Below are 17,781 nucleotides of genomic sequence, written 5' to 3'. Positions count from 1 at the left end.
TTACAGTGTGGCTGGATTTCTGAAGTTTTGTTAATTTAAATGTTTTTTTTAAATAATTTTTTTTCGAAATTTTAACATTTTTGTTATTTTAGTTCAAAATATCTAATTGCTCCCGGAAGTTAACATAACTTTTTACCGAATTCCCTGCCGGTATATGGCCTATAAAAATGTTTAAAACCGCTCAATTAGATATCTCGCAGTGAACAAAAATCCTGAAGTTGCAAAAAGTGTGTTTCGACGGATAAACAGCCGTTTATTTCATCCTGAGGTGGTCAAAGTAAAAATGGAAAATATAATGGGTTTGGAAGAACGATCGATAATCTTTTGATTCTGAAAGTTTAATTAAAGTAATTTTCGTTTAAAGCGAGAAATCAATTTTCGAAGTTGAACTGTCGCACCCCAACCCGGCGTCCTTTCTTAACGCCTCTTCGCCGCACAGCACGCCTCCTGCGACGACAGCCGCAGCGATTAGGTCCAAAGAAACAACGGAGTTTTCTGCCGCTTCCCCTCGCCCGTCTTTCCGGCTGCAAGGGAAGAAACGGCGGGTATCGCGTAATAATCGGAGGTGCCGCCAGCGCGTAGCAATAGCTAGCCCGCTGTGCCCTTTGTACGCGAGGGCGGCTCGAAACGCTATGCCTAAGCGACAGTCGGCGCCAAGTGATCAGGACTTCTCCATGCCACGTCAAGGGCCCCACAGCCACCTCCGATTCCTAAAATAAATTTGATGGCTCATCACCGTAACGTTTGCGGCGCCTCTCTAACATATATATATATATATATATATATATATATATATATATATATATATATATATATATATATATATACGAAAAACAGATTTCATGGGGTGATGGCGGTTTAAACTAGTAAAAGGGGGGAGGGTGCAACCACGAGTCATTCCGTAATTGATGGAAAGTAAGATTTTTTTTATGGAACACTCGAATATTTTTGACTAAAAAACCCTACGGTGTTTCGATTGCTATGTAATAAGGATCATAGTCATGGAATTTGGTATGCTTGAAGCAGTTTTAAAAAATAAGGGATATATGAGCATTTTAGCATTTTTTTTATTTTGTAACGAACTACGGGCTTTGCTGCGTGCGACTGTGAATACTCTTATCGATAGCCTTGTAGGTATATTGTACACAAAAAGGTATCATACCGTACAACTAAATATCTTGCACAAAAAAAAAACTAAATTTGTACAAAATTGCGTTTTTCCGTTTAAAGAGCCGTCAATTTTGCCTTGAGGTGGCGCAAAGAAAAATAGGTAACATGGGGACATCTACCAAAAAGTTTATTTCCTTCTGTTTTTGAAAGTTTAATTAAAGTAATTTCATTCTAAAGAGGAAAAAAAGTATTTTGAAGTTGAGCTTTCGCGCGCAAACCTGGCGTCGTTCCTTGCGCCTCTTCTCTGCAGAGCACGCCACCGTCGAGCCCGGCAGAGCGTGCGCGGTGTCACAGTGTGTGCACGCAGGTAGGTAGGATCTCGAGTTGTTGGGTACATCTTGGTGGCAATAGGCTTTTTTTCTACACTTGTTGCTTTATGGCTTTTACTATTTTGACCTTATTGCGCGGCTGTGTCCTCCTGTGGACTTCCACTGTCTTGATATCTGCAAATGCTTAGCGCTACCAGGTAAGAGCATCCACTAGTAAGCTAGTTGTTTCTTACGTACATACCACAATCACTCTCCCTTCTCGACGTCTGGACAGATGTAGACAGCAACACAAAAGCCCCGTGAACGGGAAATCTCAAGCGACGAGGCGATGTGGTGTTAACTAATGCGCGCAGTTGGAGGCTCGCGCCTCGTTTGTGTTTAAATCGGCATTGAAACTGCATATTCTTGCGTCGCTGAATAGTTCCCCTTTTTACTGCAGTATGTGTGCAGGCTAGATTTCACGGCGATATTATCGCGTTTCCCTTTTGGGAGAAATCCACGTCAAGTAATGCCACCCGTATTAGGCATCGCGTCTCAAGCCGCCCTAGAGCACAAAAGGCAATACGGGCATGCAATTGCTACGCGCTGGCGGCGCCTCCGATTGTTACACTATACCCGCCGTTTATTCCTTTGCAGCCGGAGAGACGGCCAAGAGGAAGTGGCAGAAAACTGTTCTTTCTTTGAACCTAATCGTATCAGCTATCTTCGCAGGTGGCGTGCTGTGCGGCAAAGAGGAGTTAAGAAGCGACGCCAGATTGTGATGCGAGAGTTCAAATTCAATAAATGTCTTCTCGCTTTGAAGAAAATTACTTTGATTAAACTCTCCGTATCAAAAGATTATCGAATGTTCTTCCAAACCCACTAATTCTGTATTTTTACTTGGACCACCTTTGGGTGAAATAAACTGCTGTTTATGCGGCAAAACGCACTTTTTCGCAACTTCAGCATTTTTGTTTACTGCGAGATATTTAATCTTGCGGTATTAAATTTTTTTTATAGATTATACATCTGCAGGGCAGCCGGTGAAAAGTTCGATTAAATCACGAGAGCAATTAGATAATTTTTGATAAAATAACATAAATGCTAAAATGTTCAGTTTTTTTTTTAATATTTAAACTAAAAACTTTACGAGCCCCACCACATTGTAAGTCGAAAGCAGTCCAAATTTAAGAAAAAATATTGTTGGGTGTTTCACTAGAAAGTTGATTTTTTTTATCAATTATTGAGTGATGCCTAGTTTTACGACGTTTTTACAAGTTAAAACCGTGCTCTCGTCATCAAAAATATGTTTTCGCTAAACATATTCCAGGGCATGGCTACGGACATTGTAACAAATGGACATGCATTTTTTTTTTTTTTAGAAATCGGGAGGGGTCGAGCGGCAACATCTGGGACGTTTGACATAGAATGGCCCTATTGCTTGAAAAGATCGGCACCATTGTAAGACGTTTGGATTGCTTTCAACTGGTGTAATCTGCCTGACCCTTGTTACCTGCTGGGCAAATATATGTATTTTGGGGTAAAATTAAACTAGCTGTTAATAATTTTAAAAACGACCTTTTAAGCGTTGGATTTCTCGCCTTGTCTGAAATGGTTTTAGATTGCTCGATTGGAGCGTTTCCGTTGAAGGTGTCGTCCTCGTGTAGTTGGAGTGAATAAAGCCAGAAGCTTGCCTTTGCCCCTTTTTTGCAATTAATCAATATTATGGTATACGTATATCATATATCACAACTATCTTCTAAGGGGGGGTTTATGTATGTTCTATAGAGCCAGTTTTAACTCATCTGGTTGCGAGGTTTAATTTTTTATTAGCAAAGAGATTCCCTTATGTCCTTAAGCAGGCGGTATCAACGCGTTTACTTCGCTTCAAATCTTTTGGGAAGGTAACCCCGAGACACTTTATGTCTTACACTTAACAAAAGGAAGCTCCGCTTCTTAATAATATGGGCATATACAAACTTTTCAAAATGTATTTTATATTTAACGTGTAACACGATTCCTCTATACAGTCAAGATATATATTTAGTCATGTTAGTTGTTACGGCGAGCTTACTGTTGAACAGGTAGTACAATCGTCCTGACAACGTCTGACATGAAAGTAACAGGATCTCAACGGGGTTCTTTCGCCATGACTGAAAATTGCCAGCACCAGTATCACCAAGCTTAGTCTCTGGCCTCATATTTTAACTTTGTAAATATGTAAAAATTCTGTGGCGTTCTTATGTACAGTCAGAGGCAATTTGACCTGCGACAACGTGAATGCTGGCGGAGCAGGCAAAATGCCGCATGGGGCGCAGCGGTCGCCACGGCGTTCTGGGAACGAGACTCGGCGAACTGGTCCACTCTGTAGAAGCGGGGGGGGGGGGGGGGGGGGGGGCTGGAAAGGGGGGGGGGGGGAGACATGACGAAGGGCCGGCTACGCGGCGCGGCATTTCGAAGCGGTTAGCAAAATACGCCGACTTATATTTTTTAAGTATTTTTATTGTTCACTTGGCAAGGCTATCTCGGTTTGCTTCCGTTCTGGCGCTCATATCTTGGCATGAGTTTGTAAAGCTGTTGGGCATTACTATCAGTTCTTTCGCACGTAATGGTTCCAACTTAATCTCCGTTTACGGTTTGCGGTTCAGTCTAACAAATATATAACTAAAAGTAAATGTATACCTTTTCTCACATATAGGTAAAAATGTTATGCCACATTTACAGCCCACATGTTAATTGGTTTGTTTCAGAAATGTAAAAAAATTTTGCAAACACATGAAAAGGAAGTTCTCCGACGGCTGCTTTATCTTGCAACAAGATAACAGTCCGATTCAAACGGCTGGCCGGGTGCAGAGCCTGCTCGACGGCTTAGGTGTAAGGCGGTTGACATGGCCAGTAAGGTCGACGGATCTAAATGTCATCGAGAACATATGGAGACTATTGAAACGTTGGTTGGTTGGGGTTTTATGGCGCAAAAGCATCTTAGCTTCTGATGCGCCACTATTGAAACGGAATCTCTTGACGCGGGACCTTCATCAGGCTTCTTCAGAAGTCCTTTGGGAAGCAATCGAACAAGAATGGACCAACCTCCAGTCTAGAGCCACTAAATGAGCTGCGCTTAGAGTATCGGCACTCCGTTCCTCGGCATTGTTGTGGGCGCCGCCATTTTGGCTCGTATGCAGAGCAGACGCAACTGCCGATGGTCATGATTCAAAAGTGTGACTTCCTCAGCATTAGATTCTGTGTTAGGAAGCTCATGTAATATTGCTTTCCTCTGTCGCGAACTGTTTAAACGTTTGTGGAGGGCGGCAGAGCGTTTCCCGTGATTTCAGATAAAGCTTCAGATAACTGGCAACCATGATTTTAAGAAACAATATGGCCAAGTGTCGTTACTCTGAAGCGTAGCTTATTTAGTGGCACTACTCCAGCCCATCCCGAGCCTCACCAGCAACCTCTATGAGTCCATACTCAGGCGCCTTCGAGAGGTGATAAGCACTGAGGGAGCAGGAGTACGCGGTTAGTAGCGTCAGATGCCCACGTTCTTTTTTTTTTTTTTAGCTTACTGGAAATAACTTCTGGCTAGATGTGATTAGGAATCGAATTTTTTCATTAGATTCTAAGACGAATCAATTACTTTTCGTGGTATGAGGAAATAAAGACTACTCTGAAAACAATGTTTGTGTTCTTGCAGTCGCAAAATTCCCGAGCGCAAGCACACAGAAAAAACTATCCTTATGCAGCCGTTTTTACCTTGGCCGTTCACAGTATTATTAGGAAAACTTCCATGGCTATAATATATTGAGGGCACGCCTATAAATGAACTCTGAGTCATTTTTAACTTAATTTCTATGATCAAAAAGAAACAGCAGAGCGTTCGACCCTTGAGGTACTACAGTCCAAATTTACAAAGAGAAGACGAAAGATAAAACGCAGGAAAAATATTTTGTAAAAAAGAGCTGACAGATAGATAGATATGATAGAAGGCCATTCTAGCGCGAGGGGCATTTGTTTTGACTCGACCTCCCCCGGCAGCGAAACGTGGACTGCTCCCGTAGCCTCTTCCCCAGCGCGAAAAAGCGAACGCAGCGCTGCATACGGCAATTGTTCACCGTGGCCGCTCGCTTCGTTGTCTCAGGTCAAATTGCCTCTGACTGTACATCGTGTCAGCATTAGTTTTATTTATCTCATTAGTCTTTTGCACTGCGCAATTTTGCCGAAGTTTCCACGCGTTTTGGTTTATGATCGGCGAGTTTTCGTGGTCATAATTGTTGTGCAGCTTCATAATTAACTAAATATTAAATTTAAAATTAAAATAAATGTACTCATCTAACTTGGGTTTTTATTTTCTGTACTTGCGTTAGCATTCACTTTTGTGTTTAAATTCTTAGTTGTGTTTATTAATTTAGTTTTTCTTCGTTTATGATCACACTTTTTCTTCCCCGTCCTCAAGACTTTTGAAGGTGCCTAACCCGGCCCCTTAGTCAAAAAGTGTGAAGACCCCTGGTTTAACGGGTAAAGGGGTACTCCGCCGATTTCTTCGTGGTCCCCGATTGTCTTGACATTTTGCTAAACTCGCCAAACAACATCGCCAAAATAGTATCCCAAATATTAGGTCGAAATAATTTTTTTTCACGAAGTTATTGAATTTACAATTTTGGTGCCCACCGTGTTTTTCAAACTGAAAGTCTGTACTGGCAACAATGAAAAAGTGACGTCAGTGGAAGTGCTGGGGTTCACTCTTTGGACTGTAGAATATGTTCCCAACTGATTCGAAGCAGTTTCACGGTGTCAATTGAATACTTTCGAAGTTCGCTCCAGTCCCCGCGCTCCAGCACGGAACAAATGATTGGCATATTCTATTTTTAGACTGCTCGCCCGACTGGCAAGCTTAACCTTCCACTGACGTCACGGCCCTGAAAGGGGCGGGTATATTTGAATGTTTGTTTTTGCATCATTTTCATTTGCCGATTTCGCAATAACTATTATGAATTTCACGATGCTAAATAGCATACCAGAAAGGGTAAAGGCCGGGGAGTCAGAAAATATAGTTAGTTGTGGTAGCTCAAAAATCGGCGGAGTACCCCTTTAAGAGTTGACCATTTGTTGGTGCATACTTGTAAATATATCCCCTGGTTTAGAATAGTAAGATTGAACCCAGTTAATACTAATCTGTTGTAGTCCAAGGCAATTTAATTTTGATAGTTTTTTGTTCGGTACCCTATCGAACGCCTTATAAAAATATATGGAGATGAGATCGACTTGTGAATGGGGCCAGCTGAACATGAAAAAGACGCAGCGAAAATAATATAACAATGGCAACACTGTACTAGCGACATTTAATAATGCCTCGTTTTCTTCTCCGCTAATCCTTGATGATGGTTTTCTTTTCTTTACACTAACCTATTTTTTATTTCCTTACACTTCATTTAGGTTTTCGTGTCTTTTTTTACACTTAATAAGCCATTTTCTTTCCTGCAACGCATTGACCTTTCTACTGTCGGAATGTTCTCATTCTTTCTCTTTCGCCTTCTTTAAGCGATCTTCCACTTCTACCTTTGTCTGGAACTCATGTCACTCCGCAAGAAAATCTTTTCTGAGGTGTGTAGTGCAACGGAAGGAACACTAACACAGTCCTCGCCTTTTTCTTCGATTTCTAAGGCTTTCAGCGGTCCACGGGCGAGCTAATGTTTATGTCGCCCCACGATGGTTGACGTTGCACAACACTGCCTCGCATTGGCATGCGCCACAATGGGCTGCAAGGTGTCCTGCTGTTGTCAAGTTTCGCAGAGATGTGGCATGTTCTCTGGTTTTATCATTACTACAGCGCCCTCTCTGCCCAATATAACACCTTGCATATGTTAATGGAATGTTATAAATGACTGCTTTTTTGACATTGGACGTACCTTGTTTTGTGTGTGATGTTACATGCTTCTTGGTTCCTACGTTGGTTTTTGTTTCCCTGCCGCACATACAATACCCCTTTGTTCGGCGCGGAGGTTATCACTTGGACCTCTTGCCGGCCTGCAATCTTTTTTAGCCGGTGAGTGATGCTATGAAGGTATGGTGCTACCACTACGGGATTTCCAGCCTCTTTCTTTGTTGTTCGCTCGATGCCTTCCTGTCCGCGCTTCAACTTCTGGGAGATTTTTTTCACATATTGATGACAGGAATGTTTCCGGATACCCAGCACCAAGTAGCCTAGATATCTGAGTGTCAAAACTCTTCTGGATCTGGTGTTAACATGACTTTACGGCAGATGTTAGAGCAGTGATGGTGACCCCACGTTTCACGTTCTTTTAGTGTCCTAATTCGAATGGAAGATACCCTTTGCAGAACCGAGCTGGTTTCTCCAGCTCGGCTCGGTCTGCTGGAGATACCAGCTCTGCTGGTATCTCCTGCAGACGTGGCCATCTTTAAAGTTTAAGACAAGATCAAGGAAACTGATAGATTTGTTTTCGGGTAGTTCAAGAATGAACGCAAGTCCTTAGCAGCTCTGTTGAAAGCATCTCATGACATACTCGCGGCAACCGTTGTTTTGTTCTTCTACCTCCGTGTTACAAAGTATTATGAAATCATCAACGTAGCGGAAGATGACTTCAATGCGGTGATCTTTCAGGCTTCGTTGGATAGGAAGTCAGCATGTTGCCAGAAACAGATCGCTGAGTTGAGGAGCCACTCGAGACCCGATGAATACACCCCTTTTCTGCACATACTGCTGCTCTTGATAAGACAGCACCATCGCCCCCCCCCCCCCTTCAGGTAAACACTCAGCAATTCCAAAAAAAGCTGTCGAGGGACATGCCAGCCGCACTTTGGAATGACGTGAGACCTTGCTGTTCAATTGTTTCTCGAAGTATGTTTAGGAGGCCTGCAAGGGAGATGAAGTAGTACGTATATTTTATGCCAAGGGAAAATCCAGAGGCAATGTTAGAATCATTTCCCTGGAGAAAGGAGATCGCACTTTCTGAGTTTGGAATCTTGAAGGGGTCTTGTACCTGCACTTGGGACAGTTGTTTGGTCAGAAATGTTGTCACTTGTGCTTGCCAAGTATTTCTTTCTGCTAAAATTGCCCGGAGCGGAACTCCCTCTCTATGTGTCTTTCCAGAGAAAAAGGAGAACACTAGGTTAATCTTCGATGCTTTGATTTTTGTGACAAGACTGCCTAGCTGGATATTTTCTAGCATCTTCAGGATGACTTTTTTTGTTGATTCAGTTCTTTTTTGATCCACTGGAATGAAATTTTTTGCGATGACTTGATCGGTTCTTTCTTTGTACTTTCCTTCATCGAGGACGACATACCAAATTCGGAATTTCTTTTCCTGCAACCCATTGTACTTTTTGCTATCGGAATGTTCTCAATCCTTCTCTTCTGTCTGATACGCATAGTTTTAGATCTTTGGTCCGCAATTGTTGCATTGTAGAGTCAAGACTCATTTGCTGATGTTGAGGGTTCCTTAGGATTGCAAGGCAAGAAACCCTTCATTTATGATCCGCGATGTTTTTTTCTTCTGGACCTTTGGCCCCGATATGTCTTACTAGTGCAACCTTGTCAACGACCTTAAGCGTTGGCGGTACTGCAAACTTTAGCCCCTGCCCTAGTACCCTCTTGGCTTTTTCTGTAAGATCGACGTCACCGATGACGCGAAGCGAAGACATTTCGGTATTTGCAGTAGTTCTTCCTGCTAGGTGGTGTTTCCATGCTTGGAGGAAATGCTGCGTTCACATCCATTCGGTTGTGGTCCTCGTCATTTTCAGCTTATCTAGAAAGAAGTTGTGGCTGAGGCATTTTACTCAAGAAATCTGTGACTAAGCGGTCTTGGCGCCAGGTTTCGGATTGAAGACTTTTTGAAACCCGCTGCAAATCTCCCTTAGACGGCTCACATACGCCAAAGAAAATCTGCGCGTCAACCAGGATTATTCTGTTTTTGATACTACGTAAGAACATTCTTCCTCGGCAGACTTGTGTTGCGATTAAGAGACAGAGGTCATGCGGATCAAGGAGGTTAAAAGAAAAAAGGCGTGCTCAGAGAGCTAGAAAGGTACCTTGCTGAGCATAAGCTGAGGAATTTTATTTCATTGCTTGTGAATGGGGCAAGCTGAATATGAAAAAAAAGCACAAAGAGAAAATATAACATTCGCACCACTGGACTACCAACATTTAATAATGCCTCGTTTTTCCTTTTCTGCTAATCCTTGATTCCGGTTTTCTTTTTCTTTACACTAACTTAGATTTTTTAATTCTTTACACTTGATTTAGGTTTTCGTTTTCTTTACACTTAATTCGGAATCCATTTTCCTGCAACGCATTGACTTTTCTGCTCTCAGAATGTTCTCATTCCTTCTCTTCTATCTTCATTAAGCAATCTTCCTCGTATTGTACCTTTGCCTGGAACTCAAGTCACTCCGCAGGAAAATCTTCTCTGTGTTGTGTAGTGCAACGGAAGGGGCACTAACACAGTCCTCGCCTTTTTCTTCTATGGATAGGGCTTCCAGCAGTTCACGGGCGAGTTGATTTTTATGTCGCCCCACGATATTGACGTTGCACAACACTGCCTCGCATTGGTATGTCCTTCGACAGCTTTTTTTTGGAATTGCTAATAGTTTACCTAAAGGCGACGGTGGTGTCCTATCAAGATCAGCAGTACGTGCAGAAAAGGAGTGTATGCATCGCGTCTCGAGTGGCTCCTTACCTCAGTGATGTGTTTCTCGCAACATGCGGACTTGCTATCCAACGAAGCATAAAAGATCTCCGGATTGAAGTCATTTTCCGCTATATTGATGATTGTTTAATACTTTGTAACACGGAGGTGGAAGAACAAGACAAAGGTTGCCGCGATTATGTCATAAGATGCTTTCAAGAGAGCTGCTAAGGACTTGAGTTCACTCATAAACAACCCGAAAACAAATCTATCAGATTCTTTGATCTTGCCTTTGACTTTAAAAATGGCCACGTCTGCTGGAGAAACCAATCTCGGTCCTGCAAAGGGCTTCTTCCATTCGAATCAGGACACTCAAAGAACGTGAAACGTGGGGTCGCCACCACTGCTCTAACAACTGCCTGAAAAAAGTCACGTGAGCACCAGATTCAGAAGCGTTTTGACACTCAGATATCTAGGCTACTTGATTCTGGGTATGCGGAAACACTCCTGGCATCAATATGTGAAAACAAAATCTCACAGAATTTGAAGCGCGGACAGGAAGGCATCAAGCGAACAACAAAGAAAGAGACTGGAAATCCCGTTGTTGTAGCACGATACCTTCATAGCATCACTCACCGGCTAAAAAAGATCGCAAGCCGGGCGGGGGTCCAAGTGACAACCTCCGCGCCGAACAAGGGGTATTCAATGTGCGGCAGGGTAAACGAAAACCAACGTAGGCACCAAGCAGCATGTAACGTCGCACACAAAACAAGGTGCGGCCAATGTAAAAAAAAAATCATTTATACTTGGCTTGGTAGCTCGCCTGCGTTCCAGAAGCCTAGGCGTGAATGTCGACTCAAGTAAAATTGAAAGAGCGCACCGCTTGGGAGCGCTCAGTCCACTAAAATGTCGCCCTATAATTGTGAAGTTTTCATCATTTACGGATAAAGGGGGCATTCTTTCGTCGGCATTTAAGCTCAAGGGTACAGGTGTGAAGGTTTTCGAATTTCTGACCGACTTGCGCGCCATCGCCTTCTTGATTCGTCAACCCTAAAGGCACGACTTACAAGCTGCGTCACGATACGCTGTTTATAGATAATAAGTGTTAAGTATTTGACGGCGCTCTTGGTGCCGTGAAGGAAAAAAGTGCATAGCAATGCCAGCGTTAATTTCGTTTTTCGTCACCCAATCAACCTGGAAAACGCCATGATATCTGTAGTAAACATTCTTACCATTCTATTTCATTTACTAACATTAGAAGCTTGGTACCAGAAAGAGACAATGTGATTTCCTTGCTAGAAGCAGGCAACGCAGATTTCCTTGTTCGTACCGAGACGTGGCTAAGCCCTGATATATGTGATTCTGAACTTTTTCCTTTGTATCTAAACTTGCATATGTATAGTTGTGGTAGATCTGCTCGGAGGGGGAGAGGTGTGCTTCTAGCTATAAAAAGAAATCAAATTCCGTCTCGGGTTATACCGATCTTTACCGACTTGGAAGTTGTTTGGGTGTACTTCGCTACAACGCCCCCCGTAATAGTGGGTGAGTGCTATAGACCGCCAGATAGTGATGAAGAATTTGTTACCAAGCTATAGAAGTGTCTTTCTGAAATCACAACTAAATACCCTAACGCCTTTGTTACTTTCTTTGGCGATGTCAATTACCCGAACATTGACTGGTCTGCCCTCTCTTCTAGTTGTGCGTTTTCTCAAGAATTTATAGAGGTTTGTATAGATTTGAACTTTTCAAATGTTATTACTCAGCCTACTAGAATTACTAATCACTGTAGAAATATACTCGACTCCTGCTTAAGCCAAGACCCCTCACTCCTCAGTAACATCACATACTAACCTGGCATTAGTGACAATCTCGTCCTCGATTTAACTCTCTCTTTTTCTCTCTCTGCTCCTCGTAGATCACATTACTGCGAATTTATTCGCATTTACGCGAGAGCTGATTACGCATTTATCAACTCGAGACTCAAAGATTTTGATCATAATTTTCAGTTACGTTCTGGGAAAGAACGGTTAATGAAAACTGGACACCCTTCAAGAATAAAATTATCTACCTAATCGAACGTTCTAGTCCACTGACCTGTATTATATCTGATGGCACTATCCCTTTGTACAATAAAAGAATTCGTAGTAAATTGAATGGGAAAAAAGGCTCCATAAGCGTACTAAGGCTGTCAACACTACGGGCTCTTGGAACGCCTACCACGAATCCGCTACGGCTTACAAAACTGTCAATAATTATGCCAAGACCAAAAACCTATAGCATCAACCTCCCCAACATACTAGCCACCAAATGAAAGAAGTTTTGGAAAATAATCAATCCGGCACTATCACTTCCTTTGCAATTTGTAGATGACGACGGACTTTCGCTTTCAGATAAGCACGGTGCTATTGCTATTAACAATTTCTTCTGCTCCATCTTTACTAACGAGGACTTGCTAAATATTTCCGACTCGTGCGAATCTACTCACCCTCTAATGAATCCTATCTTAATTGACCGCAGTGGAGTACTTAATTTTTATAGATCAACTGAAGGTGTCTTCCAGCTCCGGAGAAAACCAAATTAACTCTAAGGTATTATTAAACACTAAACACATTTCTTCCAATTTCCTCTGCAACATATTCTCTCAATCTCTTGAACTCTCTGAAGTTCCATCTGATTGGAAAGTTTCTAACGTCATACCCGTTCATAAAACAGGCAATGACCAACTAATCAGCAACTATCGTCCCATCTCGCTCACCAGCATTTCATGCAAACTCTTGGAACATATTCTCTATTCTAACATTAAAAAAACTTTCTAGACTCTCATCATCTCCTTTTCAAGCACCAGCACGGATTTTGCAACTCATACTCATGCGAAAATCAACTAACAGCATTCTCGACTGACGTTTACTCAAATTTCGATTCCAGTACTCAAACTGGCGCCATCTTCATTGACTTCTCCAAGCATTCGACGAGGTGCATGATCAGCGTCTTTTAATGAAACTGAGAGATATTAATCTTCACCCCTCTGTAGTCAATTGGATTTCTGAATTCTTCACTAATCGCACTCAGTACACTTCTATTAACAATGTAAAATCTACCACAAGCACACCAATGTCTGGCGTTCCTCAGGGAACCGTTCTTGGACCCCTTCTTTTTTTTTTAATTTGCATTAGTGATCTCCACCATGGCATCACTCCTAAAGTACGTTCCTTCGCCCGTGACTGTGTCATCTATAGACCGATTCATTCACGCCACGATTGACTAATCTTGCAAAACGATCCCCAACTTATAATTCAGTGGTGTCATAAATGGCAAATGGCTTGAATCTATAATAAATGTAAATCGATATCGTTTCCTGCTGTTCCCATGTTCTATCATCCTCTTACCACCTTGCTAGCATCCCAGTAACTGCTTCTTCATCGGATAAATATCTAGGAAATCATCAGACATCTGACCTGTCATGGACTACTCACATAACATCTGTCATCACCAATGCTAACCGCAATATCGAATTTCTTCGCCGTAACCTAAGGCAAGCTACAACCCGAGTAAAACAACTAGCTTATACTACCTTGGTCAGAACTAAACTAAAACTCGCTTCTCCCAGATGCTCACGGTGGCAGGAATACCTAACTAACAACCTGGAATTCGTTCAAAACAGAGCCCTCCGTTTTATTTATTCCGTCTATTCCGCTTACGCAAGCATATCAGGGTTTTGCCAATGAGCTAACCTTGACACTCTTTCTCACCGCTGCAGGGTGTCTCGTCTTTCGCTTTTTCATCGGATCTTTTATTACAACAGTCATCCCAGACAAAGTTTGCTATCGCCTCCTTACCGTATTTTCCCTCGTCTCGACCATTCTTGTAAACTCCGCCCGATTTCATCGTCGACCGTCACTCACCAAGTGTCTAGTTTCACCATTGGCCATTGACGACTAAAAGTCACTTCCTGACGTAATTGTTTCCATAACTGACACTAAGAAATTTTAGGCAGCCATTAGTTTATTTTTTCTAACCCAAAACTGGATTAGAGCGTGTTTTTGTTTATAAAAAAGTTGTGTTAATTCTTTGTTTTTTGAAGTGTTCACTCCTTTGTATAATGCCCCCTGGGCGTTCAAGGAATAATAAATGATGATGATGATAACATTCCATTATCATGTGGGAGGAGTTATACTGGGCAGACAGGGTGCTGTATTAATGATAGAGCCAGGGAGCATGCCACATCTCTACGAAACTTTACAGCAGCAGGACACCCAGGAGCCCATTGTCGCGCATGCTAACGCGAGGCAGTGCTGTGCAACGTCAACATCGCGGGGCGACATAAAAATCAAATAATGAAGCAATGGTGAGGGTGCAGGCTAGCTGGTGTAAATTGAGCATAGTTGTAACCCGAGACTGGGGATACGGACAAGGGACAAAACACAGAACGACAGGGACGAAGTCTCAATTTGAGACTTCGTCCCTGTCGTTCTGTGTTTTGTCCCTTGTCCGTATCCCCAGTCTCGGGTTACAACTATGCTCAATAAAAATCAACTCGCCCGTGAACTGCTGGATGCCCGAGCCATCGAAGAAAAAGGCGAGGACTGTATTAGTGTCCCTTCCGTTGCACTACACAACTCAGACAAGATTTTCCTGCGGAGTGACATGAGTTCCAGGCAAAGGTTGAGGAGGAAGATTGCTTAAAGAAGACAAAAGAGAAGGAATGAGAACATTCCGACAGCAGAAAGGTGAATCCGCTGCAGGAAAAAAAATGCCGTATTAAGTGTTAAGAAAACGAAAACCTAAATAAACTGTAAAAAATTAAAAAAAAATCTCAGTTAATATAAAGAAAAAAAAAACTGAATCAATGATTAGAAAAAAAAAAGGAAAAAGAGGCGTTATTAAATGTTGCTAGTCCAGCGGTTCGAATGTTATAGTATTTTTCTGCGTGTTTTTCATGTTCAGCAGGGCCCATTTTCTAGCAATAGACAAACTTGCTCAGCTTGTGCCCGTAACATTGACCTGTTTTTTTTTTAATTTACTATGGATGCAATATTAAATGACTAGTTGCAAATGACTATTAAATGACTAGACTGGAACTGCAAAGCAAATTACTGGTTCTTGGTGTTTGACACCAGGAGATTCCGGGAATCGTTTTGTTTGAACTGCCAATAAACGTTTCTTAGATTAATGAGTTTTCAATGTTTCAGTAGTTATATACTTTACACTTAAATGATTTGATAAACTTTATTTTTAAACTATGGGTAACATAGGGGTTCTTAACTTTTTGCTTATCCAATGTGCCCACATAGGTTATATGTTCACTTGTGACTGAGGACAAAGAGTAAGCGAAGCCCCGAAAGGCTGTTCTTCCGCCGGAAATCTTTTTCAAAAACAAAGGGGGGATTTTTTCTTCGCAATTGATGCCTGAGAGATTGTAGTTCCGTTAAACACTATCCGTTCTTAAAAGCAATTAACTTTGACTCTGTAATGTGTAATGCATATATACTCTGTTTTATTTTGCTCACTACACGGAAAGTGTAATTTGGTTATTATTCACTCCAACAATAATTTGCAACACTGTAGACTACCGCTATCCTTTCAAATGTTAAATGCAATTTTTGCGCTCAACCATTATTTATAAGTCGTTTACTTTTAACTTTTAAATGTTCATTTTACTTTTGCTTCTTACTTTTTTAAATAAAAGTCGGCTATAAATTATGTTCTAAATTTTCTTATTCGTATTTTTATATTAATAACAATGTGTCAAAACGAAAAACAAAGAACCAAAAAACAATATTTTTGGATGGAAATAAAACGTGATCGAAACGTTATTTAAGATGTTGTTCCGGAGTCATACCAAAACCTTATCTGTTTTTTATTTGGTTTAAGGAAAATGGTCAGCTACTTTAGTATTCGCTCCACACAAAGAGGAAGGTGACAACCGTCGGTAGGCGGCAGATGTCAGAGGAATCAAAAAATTCTCTCAAAGCGTTTTTCAAAAAGAAAAAAGAAAAACTGAGGCTGACACTCAGCTTTATTCGACAAGCGAGGTAGGCTGACTGGACATGACATGCTTGGTGGGAGCGCTGGATACGGTGCGACGCCTTCCAAGAAGCACGAATGTATTGACATCTAGGGAAAGACGAATGAAACGCCAACCGGAACTGTAAACGTGACCACGTGTGGCCGTTGAGTACCAGCTACATAGGCCAGTGTGGAGCAGGCGTTCTCGGCGTAGCAATTTGCTTGATTTGAACGAAGGTATTTCATTTCACCGAGTAAACTTAATGACGTGCTCCTTTTGAGATCATCCACAGCTCCTTGAGTCATTTTTCTTAGAGGTCTTCTTCCCCACACTCTTCAATTTAATATTTTGTAATATCTGAGCACTTTCCGAAGCTTCCTGGCGACCTACGTTATATAAAAACAAACGATTTTCTTTTTTTAATTTGATTATGATTTTTTTGACGTGAACACCAACCATTAGAAACCATTACTGACCATTATTTCTTCGTTCCTGAGTTGAACCGGAACGGAAACTTTTCCTATAAAACAAAACTGAAATGAGAAAAAATGACATTCATAGCGGAGAGTTCTAGACACCTCATAATGCATGTAGAAATTGCATGAACTTTCTGAATACCTTTAATCACTGCCTTCTAAATTCGTTACAGATCCTTTTGAATTCATCTCCTAAATTTACGACAGATCATTTGCACTTTTTATTTCCAAAAATGTTCTTACTTTAGCATTTGTGAGAATTTTAACGAACACTCTTTACTTAGTGCATCAGTGGTTGTTCTTGCTGAATGCTTAGGTCAAACATACCTCCTATATTTCAGCCTTCCCTGCTGGAATACTTCAGCCGCCACTTTTTCAAGACGGTGTGCCTTCGTAAGTGGCTTTAAAAATTCAAATGAGTGGGTTCTCAAAATGGTTTACTATAATAGAAAACGCGTCGGCCACTGCACCAACAATGTGGTAAATGTAATTATAACTGAAAAAACAAATATTTGAGATTGGTAAAACAAATATTGAGGTTTACACTTCTAAGGGAGGCGGCATTCTTTTGCCTTTGTTTTCCTCGCGACTCGATCGTGTAATGCGCATTGCAGTGTAATGAGTACATAATACGCAGAAAACCACATACAGCAGCATAAATCCAAATAACGAAAAATACATAGAAACAATTCAAGCGGATATTCAGAAGTGTCCCAAATTTGTATGGAAACAAACTAAATCTTAATTAATTTATGCTTTATTCTTCATAGCATATCCCTCGAAGCACAACATATTTGGGCCAATGTTCATCCAGTTTCTCTGTTATCTTTGAAAAGTGATTTTCTTCTAGGTTCATAAAAAATACTTGACAGCCTCGATGGCCTCTTTCATTCGGCCCAAATTTTCCACCAGTCAGAAATGTTATAAGTCTCGGGTCCAGGTGGAAGTGCGAGGAAGCCAATTCAAGCGAGTATGGTGGATACGGAAGAATTTTGAACGACAGTTCTATTAATCCTTGCTCATCCAGTGAAATTGCTAAATCTAGCTAATTTGCTCCGATTGAGGAGATGCGACACTCACATTGCATAAGGGCAACTTCTATCTTAATATCTAAACTATAAATAGGGTTCCGTGTGTTCGGTATTTAATTTTCTTGAAATTCGGAGGTTATTTATCGGTGTTTATATTATAACGTTCCTCACTGTTCACCCCACGTACGGGTCAAGTACCGTACAAAACAG

General features: G+C 41.5%; 1 pseudogene; it reads left to right on the top strand.

Annotated features, from left to right (window-relative positions):
- Window positions 1-16,937, top strand: part of LOC121837795 — a 116,373-nt pseudogene extending 99,436 nt beyond the window's left edge.
- The last annotated feature ends 844 nt before the right edge of the window (window positions 16,938-17,781 follow it).

This window comes from Ixodes scapularis, unplaced genomic scaffold (genome assembly GCF_016920785.2).
Source record: "Ixodes scapularis isolate PalLabHiFi unplaced genomic scaffold, ASM1692078v2 PGA_scaffold4__175_contigs__length_147842914, whole genome shotgun sequence".
Taxonomy (NCBI): Eukaryota; Metazoa; Arthropoda; class Arachnida; order Ixodida; family Ixodidae; genus Ixodes; species Ixodes scapularis.
This window is presented reverse-complemented; position numbering and strand designations above follow the sequence as displayed.